The sequence below is a fragment of the Stenella coeruleoalba genome (genome assembly GCF_951394435.1).
Source record: "Stenella coeruleoalba genome assembly, chromosome: 9".
Lineage (NCBI taxonomy): Eukaryota > Metazoa > Chordata > Mammalia > Artiodactyla > Delphinidae > Stenella > Stenella coeruleoalba.
The window spans coordinates 55,023,118-55,040,159 of record NC_137155.1 but is presented as its reverse complement, the minus strand read 5'-3'; the positions used below and the strand labels follow the sequence as shown (position 1 = coordinate 55,040,159).

The window sequence follows — 17,042 nt, the reverse complement described above, 5'->3', positions numbered from 1 at the left end:
CCTGCTTTGTGATCCCACTCTGTACGAGTGATTTTCTAGGAACCTCTCTTGCTTGGTTTCGGGGTGAGGGGCAGCTGCAGCAGCCCCCTCCCAGTCAACCTCTCATACATTGCTGGGAGGGGCATGGGCCACGGCAGGGGCTGATGTGGCTCTGCCATCTCTTCTTAAACCCAGAAGGAGTGTCTGGCCCCCACCATCCACGGTTTCCATTACAATGTCAAGTATTTAGAGCCTCTGTACTTCCAGATTTGGTCCCCAGTTGCCCATCCTGAGCAAAGTGCAAGTATGCAACATCCTGCTGCACTAATAAATAAACAAAAAGGCCAATCGATCCCTTGATACCACATGATGCAAGGAAATCTCTTGTCGTAGAACATGGGTTCTTTACCTAAACCTTTGAAATTTATAGAAAACGTTAGGTGCATAACCAGGTGTCAGCTGTCCCCTTAACCAGGTAGCTTACTCTGTTTTAGCCACTTGCCACCCCCTTCACCAGCTTCTACAAGAAATCCATTCACATAAGGAAGTTTGCGATCTCTCTGCAGATCTGTGGGATCTCAAAGAGGCGATCACATTGCACATCATTACACTGAAAAAGTCTTGACTAGACAAGCTTCTTCTCCCAAGTCTCTTAGCAGGGTCTCCTCCTCTTCTAACCTCTGATGCTCACTGGGGTGGCTTTATGGGCATGTGACCCATGTAGGTGCACAGGGCCCCACATTTGGTTAAGTGCTTTATTGTCACTGTCCTGAAATTCTTAATAATTTTGAACGAGTGCTGCATTTTTCATTTTCCATCGGGCCCCACAAATTATGTAGTCTGTCCTGCTCCCCCCCATCTCAGTCCTGCTGGCTCCTCTGCCTACTCTCCCAAAATCCAGTGCCCCCTCCCCCATTTATTAATCAGAGCAGCTTTCATTTTCTACATGAAACACCAGGGCCAACCTGTCACACAGGCCTGAGAGGTCTACTTACATCCCACAGTGGGTAAAAAATATAACTGCACAATTCATGAAATGTAGTCAAAACGCAATTTTGTGTGTGTGTCTCACTATCCCCTTTAAAATGTAAAGGGTGGGGAAGGAGATGTGCAGAAATCTTCCCCTGGCCCTGGATGGAAACTTGGCCAGATGCCAGGAAATTCCCTGACGCTCTTAGCTGTTCTTTGGCCTAAGTCAAAATGCACAGTCTCAATTCCATTGTAATCAACGTTTCAATCTACATTCTTTCATTCACCTTCAACACTTCACCTCACCATGTGAGGTCTGAGTTGGGGGACAGGAATGAGATCGACTTCTGCTCTCTTTTCCAACCTCAACTGCTTCCTCACTCTCCGGCTCTGTTGGACTCTTCTGGGATGGAAGAGAATTTGAGATGAGAAGGAAGGAGTTATAGAACGGTTCTTGCCAGGGTGCATGGATTCACTCTCAGGACCCAGAGGATGGTACCACGCATCATGGCTGGCCTCAGCCCTCACCCTGGGACACGGTCTTCTAGGGGTCCTCTCGAGTAGGACTCGAAACAGCTTCTGCAAATCTCTCTTCCCTGCAGCTCATACCTGGTTACCCACAGCTCGCCCTCCACACTGGGTGTGATCCCAACATGCCTCTTCTATCTTGTTGCCCCCAGACTCTTTAGCTTTTTGACCTGGAGTTGAGCATCAATTTTTTGTTTCTCTCAACCACATGGAACACATTTCCTCATCGTATAGAAGATGCTCCCTGAAGAGTAATGGACTCAGTAATCCCCAGCACGTGGGCATGGGTGGGGGGCATTCGCAGTAGGGTAACAATGCTCCCCAAAGAAATCTCTTCATAAACCCAAATCTTATACTTTCATGGTCTCCACGTGGGTGAGAAAATTGAGGACTTAGTGGAACCACTTTCCAACCATTTCCTTTAAAAAGTCTGCACACAGTGATCTGGCTTTGGAATTTTACATCTGTCAGATTTTAGTGTTTTGATTAAAACTTCACTTTTGATATTCTTTGCAACAAAGATGGATCTCTACTTGTAAAGAATGCTTACAGCTGCTAAAAATGACATTGTCTCTGCGTCATTACACATGTATGTGCATTTTTCTGGGGGAAGAGTTCAGAGTTCTAGGGTAAATTCTCAGTGGAGTTTGTACTCCATAAAGTTTAAGAATTACTGCCACACCTGCCGATGCAGGAGACACGGGTTCATGCCCCGATCCGGGAGGATCCCGCATGCCGTGGAGCGGCTGGGCCCGTGAGCCATGGCCGCTGAGTCTGCGTGTCCAGAGCCTGTACTCTGCAACGGGAGAGGCCAAAGCAGTGAGAGGCCCGCGTACCGCAATAAAAAAAAAAAGAAAGAAAAAAAAGAATTACTGCCACAGAAGATTTCTATTTCTAGAATTATTTTAAATTAACATCTAATTCAATTTATAAATAAATATTGTTATCTGACCGGCCATTTAAGTGCTGAGAACATAACGTGCCAAAACGATCAGAATCACTCAAGTGGTTTAGCCTGACCTTCCTCCAAATACTGGCTTTTTATAGCAGCAGAAAATAGAAGCGAGGTGGTAATTGCGCTCTTCTCCTTAGTGTGCTTTCCCAGGCACCTCCTCCCAAATACTTCATTCTCCACCCCTCCTCCTCTCTTCCAACACTTCACTTCCTCAAGGAAATTCCATTTGGATTGGGCTTAACCTAAACCTCGACCAGTCTGTTAAGGTGAGCAAAGTGTGGAGCTTCAGGGGAAAGTTGGGGATGACACACGCTATACGTCAATGATTTTCAGGGAAGGGAACTTCCATGTGCTCTCAAGTCCACATTTCATACATCATGCTGTGACAATGACCTTGAGAAATACAAAAAGGAAAAAAAATGTACTGGCTCTGGGACCAGTTTCTCAGTGAGAACAATGAAAGGTCCAACAAAATGAAATAGTCAAGAAAGGGGAAAGCGTTGGCCTCTACTTACTTCATGTGTGTTTTTTCTTTTTCATTTTTTTCCATAAAGATCTTCCTGCAAACATTACGTGACACTTTTCCTATGCAACTTATCATTTTATTTAATAAGCATACCAAGCTACATGTTATTCCCTAGAAACATGCACTTTCACATTTCTGTGCCTTTGTTCATGCTAATTCCTTCGGCTCAAAGGCCCCTTTCATACTTATCAAAAATCTTTCAAGACCCTGGTCAAATTTGGATGCAGCTGCATTTAACAGAAAACCTAAATAAAATTGTTTTAACCAAGAGAGGCTTTTCTTTCCCCACACATAAAAATGCCTGGAAGGGGCTTCCCTGGTGGCGCAGTGGTTGAGAGTCCGCATGCCGATGCAGGGGACGCGGGTTCGTGCCCCGGTCCGGGAAGATCCCACATCCCTCGGAGCGGCTGGGCCCGTGGGCCATGGATGCTGAGCCTGCGCGTCCGGAGCCTGTGCTCCGCAACGGGAGAAGCCACAGCAGTGAGAGGCCCGCGTACCGCAAAAAAAAAAAAAAAAAAAAAATGCCTGGAAGGAAGCAGCTCTGGGCTGGTGTGGGAATTCCATAGTCATCAAGGATCTAGACTCCTCCCATCTTTCTGCTCCATCATCCTAACCACAAGATTCCCACCAGGCCATCTCGCAGCAAAAACAAAGGGGCAAAGCACAGGCGTGCTCTTTTTCCAAAAGGCCCCATCCAACAACTTCCTCTTTCCTGTCACTGGTTGCCCCAATCTGCAAGGGAAGCTGGGAAATGTAGTTTCTCCTTTGGGCACATTGCCTCAACCACGATGATGATAGAAAAAAAGAGCATGGATATCGGATAGGCAACCAGACGGGTCTGCCCAGCCTCTCCTCAAGCTCACTTCCTTGTTGTATAAAATATATAGCATATCTTAATTTTTTTTCCTTCACTAGAACAAGGTCAACGCTATTGACATTTTGGGGCTGGACAATTCTTTGTTGTGGGGCTGCCCCGTGCATCACAGGATGGTTATCAGCACCTGTAGTCTCTACCCACTAGGTGCCACCCTGCAAATGGGACAACTAAAAATGTCTCCAGACATTGCCAAATGTTCCCTGGCGGGGGGGAGGCAAAATCGTCCCTAATTAGGAGCCCCTGCACTAGACTGTCCTAATCTTCTTTGTATCCCATCCCCAGCTAAATAATAATGACTGTTGATTGTTATGATAACTGTTTTAACATTTAATGCTGTTTTAGCCACTCCTGTTATGTTCATTTTTACACATGGGAACTGAGCTCACAGAGAACATTCTGAAAAAACGGGAGCTAACAAATGGGCTCCACCGAGGTCTGTTTCACGTCAAAGTTTACACTCTTCCTCTTCCATCCACTATCCTATCCACCACCGCGTCACCTACCTCCCATCCAGCCCTCAAATACTGTAAGCATTCAGGAAACATTTGTTGAATGAAGCTTTAAACAGAAAATATGAGTTCAATGGAGCCCAGGAAGAAAGTCTCAATGTTCTAAACATTATATACAGATTTTAGAAAGAAGGAAGGAAGGAAGGAAGGGAAGAAGGGAAGGAGGGAGGGAGGAAGAAAGGAAGAGAGAGAGAAAAAAAGATCTTAGATTCCTAGACAGCTTTAACCTAGCCACTCCTTAAGGTATCTACCTTAAGAGCAGGTAGGGAGGTGCCTACCTTATCAGAATGAATGACCATAAAGGGTAAAAACATCACAGAAGAAACGCTGTACCATTTTTAACTTAGACTCTAAAGAAGCAACTAATGATTTTTTTTCCTTACAGCAAACAAAGTGCTATTGTTGTTGATGAATCTCAAATATCAGTTTCTGCTTCAGTGGGAGAACCATACAGGTCAAGAGAGCCACTGAATTACACAGTCACTGGCAAGTGGAGCGGGAGAAAGGCATCAGTAAGTACGCTCCTGACGGGTTAGGTCTCTCACTCCCTGGGCTGTCTGCAGTTTCTTATCAATCCCATTCATGAAGTGGGACAAAGCAATAAGGGAATTAAAATAAATCCGAAGTAAGCCTGTCCCAGCCCGACGATATGAATTGTGGGAGTACTTGGGTGTTGCAGCCTTTCCCTGCTTCTCACAGATTGATGTTGGTTACTGAAAGCCCTGTGGAAAATATAATCACTTTGCTGTTTGGAGTCAGACTGAATTAGGAAAATATTTTCTGGTGAACATTATACCCAATGTTTATTTTAATTTACTACTTATTAAGTGGCCTTGAGTTCCTAAAATGTTTATTAGACATTGCACATTTTATTCACTGTTAGAAGTATTAACATTAAAAAATCAGGGAGATTTCATTTGCCTTTTTTTATGTATTCTATTTTGCTATGGTAAAATATATGTAACATAAAATTTGCCATTTTAACCATTTTTAAGTGTACAATTCAGTGGTATTAAGTCCATTTCACTTACTTTTTACATAGTCGGGCACTATTTTCTAGTTATACTCACACTATTAATATTTAAGTAACCATACCCAAAGCTCTAACATTATTTTGCCTGCCAGGAAATGCCTCTGACAACAATAAGGTTGATGCTTTTTAGAGATGCTCTGATTCTGACAGACTTATTTAGGAATATTAGATTTTTTCACCAGAACATTAAATTTTTCCTAAATTCCCTTGAAGCTTATTTTGAAAGGAAGTAATTGTTGCTAATTTTTTTTTCTCCTGAAGTATTTTATGATCTCACTACTTCATACTATTTTGTATTCACCTAGGGCAGAAGCCAGTGCTTCTTTAGAAATACCTGGGACAGCAAAGGTTCTGTTACCAGTCAGATATGAGAACACATTTATTTCAGAACAGTAATGAAAATGAAGCATTTGATTAGTTTAATTTCCCTGAGAAATGAAGGATGGACGACAGCCATTCACCTACTATGTTATATCACTCCTCTTTGAACTCCAGGGCTCTATCACATTCTTCCTAATAGCCCATTTTTGTTTTTCATATATCATGAAGTTTTCCTCTCACAATATAACACAAAGGTAATACATATTATCACATTTGTAGCTTAGGAAATGCGAAGTATTATCACCCATTATTCTCTTCCTATATATAGGAACTAATGTATTATAGGAGTCAAACAGGAAAATCACTATTAGAATGAGGAGCGGCATAATATTATAATGAGATTAATGTGGAATTAATACTCTCTTTGTAGAGATAGAGAAATATTATTTTAATCATGAAGAAAAACTATCTCAAAATTTATTTTACCTCTTGGCAGATTTCCAGGCATTCGTATATTGTGGTTAATAAAACATAAAACTATGGTTTCACTTTGTTAAAATATGCAGCAATACTAATTAGCTACGGCCATGCATCTAATTTTCAAACTGCTTTTAAAAGATCACATAGCTTTTCCCTGGTAATTTAAAGCACTGAATTGTAACCGATATTGCAAAGCTATTTTTAACCACCAGAGGGAAGAAAATGCTCCACATTTGTACGTAACTAATTTAAAATCCTTAGACCAAAACAATAATGACCACAAGAGGGGCTTTCCTGGTGGTGCAGTGGTTGAGAGTCCGCCTGCCGATGCAGGAGACACGGGTTCGTGACCCGGTTCGGGAAAATCCCACATGCCGCGGAGCAGCTAGGCCTGTGAGCCATGGCCACTGAGCCGGCGCGTCTGGAGCCTGTGCTCCGCAGCGGGAGAGGTCACAGCAGTGAGAGGCCCGTGTGCTGCAAAAAAAGAGAAAAAAAAAACCACACCACCACCACCACAACAAAAAGTCTTTAAGATCCTCTTGTTTTATATTGTACATATACTGCACACTAAAGGCTCAGTTAACAACTTTAAAATTTTAAACTAATGCACAATCATCTCAATTCAACAGCTTATAGTAGGCAAAAGTAAACATTTTTGCAGCCTGAGCCTACCTATGAGTTAAGGATTATTAGCATTAGGGAATGAGCACATCCTTTAGGAAAGGCAGAATACTTAAACAAACAAAACAGTACCCATTAAGAACTTGCAAGTTTCTTTCTACATTAAAATATCTACAATGGAATGCAAAGGTCGTATTTATCACAAAATTGAAATATTAACTGAAGTCACAAATTGATCAAATGCTAAAATATTTACATCTGACTCTTGAATTTCTATATGTACTTTCTTTTACCACAAATCAACTGCAGATCTAACTGTGACAGAGATGCTTTAAGTTTCCTCTTAATATAACTTTTTGACCTGATTAATTTTTGTTAATTATTTCTATGAATTTCTGTCCCTCCCAATTAAGCCATTTGCATTTCAGTAACTAAAGCATTACTTCCTTTGTTTAGAAACCACAACCTCTTTACTTTTTCACTCTCATTGATTCAAATGTATCATGGTGAATTAAGCCATTTGGATTTCAGTCTGTGTGGGTGACATTTTAACAACTGTCCCTTCAACCTTCTCACTGTGTGAATCTTGGCCATGTCCTACATCATAGAGGACAGCAGGAGGGCAATGGTGGCAGCCTGATAGAAGAATGGAGCAGGCATGGAGCCAGGGGTTACACAACACTGAAGTCAGCAATTTCTCTGATGCATGAGCCTTTCACTTGCCAATCAAACCTGACAAGGCTTTTACCTTGTAGAGTTATTCCTGACCTTACCCAAGACACTAAATCATTTCTGAAGTCTTGTTTCTTAGCCTAAGCAAACCTACTCTCCCCACTTTTCAGATCTGTGTGCACTGTTCACTCTAATACTAATAAATACAGCACAGTGGTGCAGAAAAGCAGAGGAGGTGTCACTTCTTTTGGACTAATGAAAGTGATGCACATCTAAAACCAGAGCTAGTCAGAAAGCCTTCTGTATTATGACCTATTGGCAAAAGTTATAAACTAGCAGTTTTGAAATAAGCTCCTAACAATTATAGTTGCCCAGGAATAGATCTGACCCACATGTGCAACGGAAAGGCGTTTGAGCAGAGACTGGATGGTTATACAACAGATAGGAATATCAAAAATGAGTTATCACAGATGTCATTTCTGCAAGTGTGAAGCTGTACTAATTGACTTCCAAAACCTTATCAATCTTCTTTTAAGATTAATTTTATGTTTAGCAAAGAAATACATGCACAAGTTTAAAAAGTCAAAAGAATTCTACAAGGCTTATAGTTAGGGTGACTGCATCCCAGTTTTCCAGGGACAGTTCTGATTTATGCCTAATATCCCTGTGTAATTATTAATAGTGCCCCCTCTTTCACTCTCAAAAGTGTTCCAGTTGGATGAAAAACCACTGTCTCAAGTCCCAGCCACATTACCCCCAATTTCTATTTCCCAGAAGCAATTACTTTTAATATGTTTAGGATTTTTTTCTATATGCGTTCAAATTTCTAAGAAAAAAAAAAAAAACATGATTATACTACTTGCATCAGTTTAAACTGCATTAGAATTCAAAGACCGGGGGTAAAATCATTGACTTAAATAGGTAGAAAGAGGTGCCTGGAAGGTACATTGTTTGAAGACTTATTCATCTGAAAATGACTTCCTCCTTCATACATTGTTGGGATTTTACATCCATCCAAATTCTGACAAAGTGTACGGGTAGGAAAAGTAATGACATTGCTGAGACACACTACCTCGATCTCCCTTCAAAATAAGATTTGCTACCCAAGCTGTCAGCCCTGTCAGGGACTGCCTCAGCTGCAGAGAGCTACCTGACCCCACCATAACGCCCTTCCCAGATCAGAGGCATCCAATGCCTGACTGAGGCAGGGATAAAAAGACGCTTTCCACCCAACCTAGGACTGCTCTGAGAGGCCATCAGTGCTCCAGAGCTCCCCAGAGGCTAGCCAAGGTTTTGTCAGGCTCATATAACAGATGGACTGGTCCCTCTGCCCAATACTGCTTCCTTTCCCTCTTTCCACAGGTGTTGATCTTTAATAAACAGCTTGTACCCCAAACTCCATCTCAGCATCTGCTTCCAGAAAACCCAATCTGCAACAAATAGGTACTATGGTTCAAAATTCAAAAGGTGCAAAAAAGGAATATGGTGAACCACCTCCCTCCCTCCGCTGAGATCCAGTTATCAGTTCCCCTTCTCAAAGTCAACCAGCGTGGCCAGGTTCTTGTGCATATTTCTACAAATAGTATGCATATATAAGAAATGTTGGTAAACTGCCTTCCTTTTATATTGTACCAATTTATACTCCCTTGAAAAATATATGAGCGCCTATGTCCTCATACTCTTCCTTTATTGTATCACTGAATTAATAGAGTCCAGTATAAAATATAACAAAAAAAGACATTATAAATGTTGGGCTAAAAGTGTATAGAAGTTCTAAAATTTTTCCATGCTCTATTGAATCATCTTGTGCCATCTTGGTGATGGTTCACCCCACTTTGGAAGGCAATGGTTTACTAAACAGGAGAATTTTTCTGTAATCAGGGAGCAGACATTTTCAACTATCCATCCCCTGTGTTGGACACACAGTAGTTGTTCAATTAACAGTTATGGAATAAATGAATGGAAAAAAATGAAGAAACTTGGTTAGTAGCTTATATAAACATATAAAATGTCTCTTTTAAAAATTTTTATTGGAGTATAGTTGATTTACAATGTTGTGTTAGTTTTAGGTGCACAGCAAGGTCAATCAGTTATACATATGCATATATCCATTCTCTTTTAGATTCTTTTCCCATATGGGTTATTACAGAATATCGAGTTGAGTTCCCTGTGTTATACAGTAGGTCCTTATTAGTTATCTCTTTTATATAGAGTAGTGTGTATATGTCAATCCCAATCTCCTAACTTATCCCTTCTCCCCTTTCCCCTTTGGTAACCATAAGTTTGTAAGACGTCTCATTTTAATGTGCATATTTTAACACCAATATGTGTCGGACTTGTGTACATATTTATGATATATATTGATAAAGTGATATGTGTGTAACTAAAATACACATACAAGAGTTGATGCTTAAATTCCTTTTACTAATTCCATTTTATATATATGTACCACATTTTCTTTAACCATTCATCTATCAATGGACACTTAGGTTGTTTCCATCTCTTGGCAATTGTAAATACTGCTCCAATGAATATGGGGTACAGAGATCTCTTCAAGATAGTGATTTCAGTTGCCTGGATACATATATACTCAGAAGTGAAAACGCTGTATCATATGGTAGCTGTTTTTAATTTTTGAAGAATCTCCATACTGTTTTCCATAGTGGCTGCACCAATTTATATTCCCACCAGCAGTGCGCAAGGGTTGCCTTTTCCCCACATCCTCACCAACACTTGTTATCTCTTGTATTTTTGATAATAACCATTCTAACTGGTATAAGGTGATATCTCATTTTGGTTTTAATTTGCATTTTCTTGACAATATGTGATATTGAGCACTGTTTCATGCACCTTGAACATCTTTTTTGGAAAAAATGTCTATTCAGGTGCCTTGCAAGTTTTTAAATCAGATTATTTGGGGTTCTTTGCTATTGAGTTGTATGAGTTCTTTATATATACTGGATATTTACCCCTTATCAGATATATTGTTTGCAAATATTATATTTTCTCCCATTCCATAGGTTGCCTTTTCATTTTGTTGATCATTTCTTTTGCTGTGCAGAAGCTTTTTAGTTTGATGTAGTTCCACTTGTTTTTGCTTTCGTTGTTTGTGCTTTTGGTGTTATCCAAAATTGTTTCCAAGACCAATGTCAAGGAGGTTTGCACTGTAGGCTGGGCTCTGTTATGGGGTCCTGTGCCAGACAGGGAGGGGCAACGTGGTCAGAGTGTAGCTGCTCCTCTTACCCTTCTAATATGATTCTTCTCAGTCTCTGTGGACACAGAGGTGCTTCAGCCCCACCCCCAGGTTCTGGGTATCTTCACAACAGTGTCTTATCTATGGATAGTTGTACTTGTTGGGCTTCTTGTGAAGGGAATTGATGCTGGGAATGACCAATGTCACTATCTTGATTGTAACAGTCTTTCTGCCTGTGTTTAATTTAAGTAAATGATATGGTGCTTCAGATCTCATTCTGTTTCTTACTTTTCAACATTGTTTTTCTTTTCTAACTATGCATGGTATGATACGTGTAGTTAGGAAAGTAGAAACCAAACTAGGCATTTCAGCAGAGGGAATTTAATATAGGAAATTGATTACACAGATGTTAGAGGCCTGAATGAGCTAAAGGAGACTAGAAAAAAAAAACAATGAAAGTGAGCAGTTACACCCCTAGGGCTGGGGAAGCAGAGGAAAAAAGTAGGAGTTATCAAATACTGGAAGCTCAAAGGAAACCCACAGATCTTGGACTCAGAACACTAGCAGGCGGGGGTTGTGGGGGGGGCGGTCTCAGCCGCATAGTAAGACTCTAGGAGGCCTAGAACAGGACAGCTGCTAGGAGCATGAGAGCTGAAGAGAGATTCCGGACATTGAACTGTGCTGGTGAGACACTGGCATTCAGGCCCAGCTAGAGTGGACAGATTCTGGTAAACATTCTGGCCATTCAGTTGAGACCCTTTTTTAAAAGGCCACGCTCCAGGAGTGGGGACAAAACTGGAAAAGGCTCACCCTAACAAAGCCTAAAACCAAGCCTCAAAAAACTTAAGGTAATATGCTGGTAATTTAATAAAGCAGATGCAGAAATGACTCATAAATTAGAGCCAATGGGTATGAAATTAACTGTGGTCAAGATGTTTTAAAATAAACTAGACTTATACTTTCAACTCTGACACGTAAAGACCTTAGAAGTTCCTACTCCTGTCCTTAGAAAAAAAAGTCTGAACTAAAAACGAATGACTTTTCTTGGACCCATCAGAATTGAGGTCACAGGGCAAACCATCATCCTAAAACCTGAAGACACAGACAAATACAAAAAACTATAGCTGAGTTTTGCTTACCTGGAGCAGAAGCTATTGGAGCCATAAACTGGTGGTAATACTTAAACAATAATTTTGATGAGTTTCTGGAAGCTGAGTGTGGATTAGCAAGAGAGTGAAAAACTTATTGAGGCTGCAGTCTTAGAGGGTTTTATCTTTTGTGGATTTTGTCTCTAGGAACCCCACCAGGTTTTCATGATAAAGAGTCAAGAAAGATTCCCTCCTGGCTCTGACCAGGGTAGGGGAAAAGTAGTCATTTAAAAATATGCCCAGAGTGTTCTCCATAACAAATGCTTACTACTCCTCAGGAGGAAAGAATTTACCAGAGCCTTATCCCACCTGGGGGGGATGGGGGGGGAGGGGACTTGTAAAGGCCACAGTCCAGGAACACAGGCCCACTATAAGACTGAGATTTTATCATAATATTATAGAACACTTCCCCTCCTCCACACCTTACCACATCAACAAGCTCTAGTATAATAATAGCAGATAACATCTGAAAGAGCTGCAAGGTGTAGATTCTATTTAAGAAGGAGTTCTTAGGGAAATCCAAAGTCAATAGGGGAGACAAAATCAAGGACACTAGAGGAATTTGAAGCCTCTAGTACCTACAGCTATAGCACAGAGGACTCCAGCTGAGGTCTGGTTATTGATAAATCCATTAGCTGGAATTTCCTGATTGACCTTTTCAAGCCAGGGATACAAGGAATTGGGATAACATTCTGTGAAGGTCCATCCCATCCTAAAAGGGTCTTTTCTAAAAGCTTTGCAAAGAGGAGTCAGTCCGTTTGTATTTCCCTTGGGTGCATGGGGACAGGTCATATTTAGAAAAGAATGTGGGGGAGTGAAGGCTATACAACTGACCAAGGTAGAGGTGTTTAGTATGACTGGGGAAAGATTGAAATAAAGTATGGGAACACTCAGTCATAATAGCCTAATAGGTAACAAACATAGGTTTATGGGTATAATCAGCAATAACACTTGCGATTAAAGAGAAATTGGTTACAGATAAGACCAAGGGATGTTCAACATCATGAACAGATCAGAGTTTCTGGTGACAGATCCAACAGTCAGAAAGGTTTCTCGTTTTTGCAACAGATTGGGAAATGCATTGGGATAAGAGCATTATCTTTCTCTAAGAAAGAGAGGGAGAAAATAAGGTAAGAAGCAATGGTGAGAAAAGGATGTACAGGCCTGGTCCAGTCATCTTGTGAAAGCTGTTTCCTTCAGCTCTTGCCTGCTTTGATTCTTGGAAACCTTCAGTTTGAGCTCATCAGTTGGTGTGCAGGTCCAGTCAGGGTTTAGGGCTTTCTTTTGGGTGGTGGTGGGCAGGGGGGCTGGGGGGCAGCTTTCTTTGGATGAGACACATTGATCCAGGAGTCAACTCCTTGAAGTTTGGCAGCACAAGAATTGATCAGTAACACTTGATAAGACCCTTTCCAATGTGGCTGAAGAGAGTCTTTTTTTTTTTTTAAGATCTTTATTGGAGTATATTGAAGAGAGTCTTAATGGATACGTCTTTTCCAATAAACAAAATCTCCAGGTCATGAAGTATGGTGTTTTGAGGTCTTCATCTCCTGGGAGCACACCATAGAAAGATTGCTCTACTAAAGCATAGTTATTTTCAATGGATGAAATACTGCAGTATATACTTTGTAATACTGAAGTATACCTCCTTTTATTAGTTGTGGATCAAAGGAAGCGGGAGCCAGATGCATGAGGAACCCAGCAATTATTTCACCCATGGTGAGAGTTTATGAGTTCCAGTCGGGGTGGATCTGAGATTTAGAAGGACCAACAGCAATACTTTTGCCTGAGGTAGTTGGAGGGTTCCCACAAATTTTGCCAGTTGAGTATTGATGGTGCCATTTGTTCCTTCGACTGGTCCTGAAGACTGAGGATGATATGCACTGGGAAAATGCTATAGGACTGGCTAAAGAGCACAGACTTGCTGTAATATTTAACTAGTAAAAATAGGTTCCCCAGTTGCTATGGAGTTCAAGAGGGGTTCCCCAGGTAGAGGTAAACTTCTCTAATAGTATTTTAGCCACTAAGAGGCAGTAGCTTATCTACATGGAAAGGCTTTGACCCAGTGGGAAAACAAACAAACCATGACTAAAACATATTTATACCCATGAGACAGGGGAAGTTGTATAAAATCCATCTGCCAAAACTCGAATGGTCTATTGGGCAATTTAAAGTGTTTGGGGGCAGTGCAGACAGTTTCCCAGGAATGTATTTTGGACAGATGAGACAAGAAAAGTAGACACTTTGTGCAGCCTTATTAATATTTCCTCACCAGTATTGATTCATGAACGTTATTATTTTATCCACAGACCAATGGTTTAATGCATGTAAAGTTATCAGTAATGGGAATTTTAGAGTCTCTGGTAAGACCAGATTATTTGGCCCAAACCAGAGTTCTCTCTTTTTATAGAACCAAGGTATTAGATTTCCAGTATTGTTTTTTCCTTTTCTGAAGCCAATTGTTGGGCACCTCTAGTCAATTTTTCTAGATTATTATTTGGGGGAAACACCACTTTGGACCATATCAGAGGTTTGATTGTGGTCTTTTGAAAGCAGCATTCTTGGCAGAAATATCAGTGGCATGGTTTCCTTTTGCCTCCAGGGAGTTGAGTTTGGAATGCCCAGGGACCTTAATAATAGCCAAAGCAGCTGGTAGGAGTATGGCATCTAATAAATTTTGGACACAAGAGCCATTTTAAATTTTGTCCTCATTAGAAGTAAGGAAACCTTGCTGTTTCCATAGCATTCCAAAGTCATGGGCAAGCCCAAAGGCATACTATCAGTATAAATGTTTGCAGTTTTGCCCTTAGCTAAAGTGCAAACCCTAGTAAGAGCATATAATTCAGCCTACTGGGCCAAGGTAGCCAAAGGCAAAGGTGCCGCCTCAATAACTTAAAAAGGAGTTGCGATTGCATATCCAGCACAAAATTTACCATTTTAATCCTTTAAAGAAGAACCATCAGTAAACCATGAAACCTCAGCCTTAGGGGAGTTTCCTGTAAATCATCACGAGGGGTCAAAATGTTATCTATCAAAGTCAAACAGTCATGAGGTGTATCGTCTGCAGAGGAGGGAAGAAGGGCGGCAGAGTTAAAGCTATTACAACAAGAAAGAGTTATGTGGGGTACAGTTAGCAAATGGATTTTTGTAGGAGGTGAGATAACTGGCTGAATGGTGTTAAGTGTGATGAGAATTCAGGAGGGTTTCTACTGTATGGAGTACAAAGATCAAGATCGTTAGAGGGGATCCCATGACTGTTCTTCAGTGGCCTAAAAGGATGGGGCTGGAATGGCTCTGAGGCCAGGGGTATCCACATGCCACAGAGTCTACCTGCTGACTGTAGTACCCTATGGGGCAATGGTGATACTCATGTTTGGGGGTAAGTACTCCAAGAGTGTTTCCCTCCTCATATAGGAAGAGGAAATAGTGAAGTTGATGATTAGGGTGTCGAAGGAAAGAAGGATTATCAAGCTTTCCCTTGAGGTATTAAAAGCTAGGTCATCCTGATTTTCCCAAGTAATCGGGTCAGGTTTGGTGTTCCTTAGTAAGGCATAGAAAGGCTGGGTCATGAGAGAAAAGCTCAGAAACCAGTTCTCATAATAGCCAGCCAACCCAAGGAAACCTTGTAGTTGACATCCGATTTGGGGTTTTGGTAAGTTCCAGATGCCATGAAGCCTATCTGGATCAAGGTAAGCCCTTGTTCTGAGATCAGGTGCCCGAAATAACTTGGGTTGGAACAAACTGCAGTTTCTCCTCCGAAAGGTTATACCCCTTTGAGGCTAAAAGCTTTAACAGGTGGATGCTGTCTTCCTGTGAGGAGACCTGAGAAGGGGAGCAGAGAAGCAAATCTACATATTGCAATAAAATAGTCTCTAGGAAATTTTATATTATCTAAATCTGTTTTTAAGGTTTGTGAGAAGTCTCAGTAAAACCCTAGTGCATTACTGTCCAGGTGTATTGTTGTTCTTCCCAAATAAAGGCAAATAGATATTGACTAGCTCTATCCACAGGGATGCTAAAGAAGACGCTACATAGATCAATCATGGTAAAAAAAAAATTTGCTTTCGATGGGTCTGGAGGCTAATAAAATATGGGGATTAGGAACAATAGGGTGACAAGGGAAGACAACACTGTTTATGACTCAGAAGTGTTGGACCAATCTCCACCCTCCCCCACTGGATGTCTTTGCATGTAAAATAGGGATGTTGCAGGGCCTAGTACAGAAAATAACGAGGCCCTGGGCCTTTTAGTCTTCTATTATCAACTTAATGCCCTGGAGGGGCTCTTTATTTACAGAGTATTGACTGATTCTGGGGAGAGGCTTTGAGGAATCTATTTGTACCCTAATGGGAGGGGCACTGGGGATTCTGAAAATATCAGTTGAAGATTTTGCCCATAAGGAGGGTGGTAGCTGACCCATTAGGGACAAATGATTAGTGTCCTTAGAATTAGCTCTAGTGCTGCCAGAGACAGAGCACATAAAAGATGTTAAAGGGTCAAGTGATTCACCCAGTCAGCTATTTTGGCTGTTATCAAATTCTAGAATTATTTCCTTCTTTTAGGAGAAAGAAATTCCAGGATGATATTTTTCTAAGAAATCTTGGCCCAATAAATAAATGGGGCAGAGGAACTAAGGAGAAAGGGGTGATTATCTCTTAGAGGGCTTAAACAAAAGGGGATGGGTCTAGTAACAGAAATCTGTTGAGATTTATGTGAGATCCGCACTATTTGAACCATTTTGGTATTCCAAGGTAGGGGCTGTTTAATAACAGTGGGGTTGAGCATCAGGGGTGTAGCTCCAGTTCAATAAGGACAGAAAGAGATTCATTCCTCATCTGGAAAGTAGTTTCTCCAAGTCAATTAAGGGGGAAAATTGAGAGGAAAACCTGTAATTCCTCGCAGTCCCATCACTGGGAGTTAAGAGAGCACGGGAAAGGCTGGTTAGAGGGTTGAAGGTAGCTGGAGTGCTTAAGCTCCTAAGTCTTTCTTCCAATGTCCTGGCTTTTTGCAATAATGGCAAAGACTGGGAAGGTTTTGTTTTTCTTTACAATCCTCCATTTGCTGGAGTTGAAAATTGAGGATTTTAGTGGTCTTCCTTTTAGCTGAATCATCTAGGGTGTGGGCAAGCTAGTTTGCTAAATTAACTAAATCTGGAATGGACATAATTTCTCATTCCATCCTGGTCCTTTCAACTAGAAGAGAAAGATCCTGGTTCAGCCCGTTACTGAACATAG

General features: G+C 41.1%; 1 protein-coding gene across 1 annotated transcript in view; it reads right to left on the bottom strand.

Moving 5' to 3' along the window:
• LOC307191369 (uncharacterized protein) overlaps window positions 1-17,042 on the bottom strand; it is a gene marked incomplete at its 3' end in the record, with an annotated part of 547,413 nt that overhangs the window by 492,308 nt on the left and 38,063 nt on the right. The gene's annotated exons all lie outside the window — the stretch shown is intronic.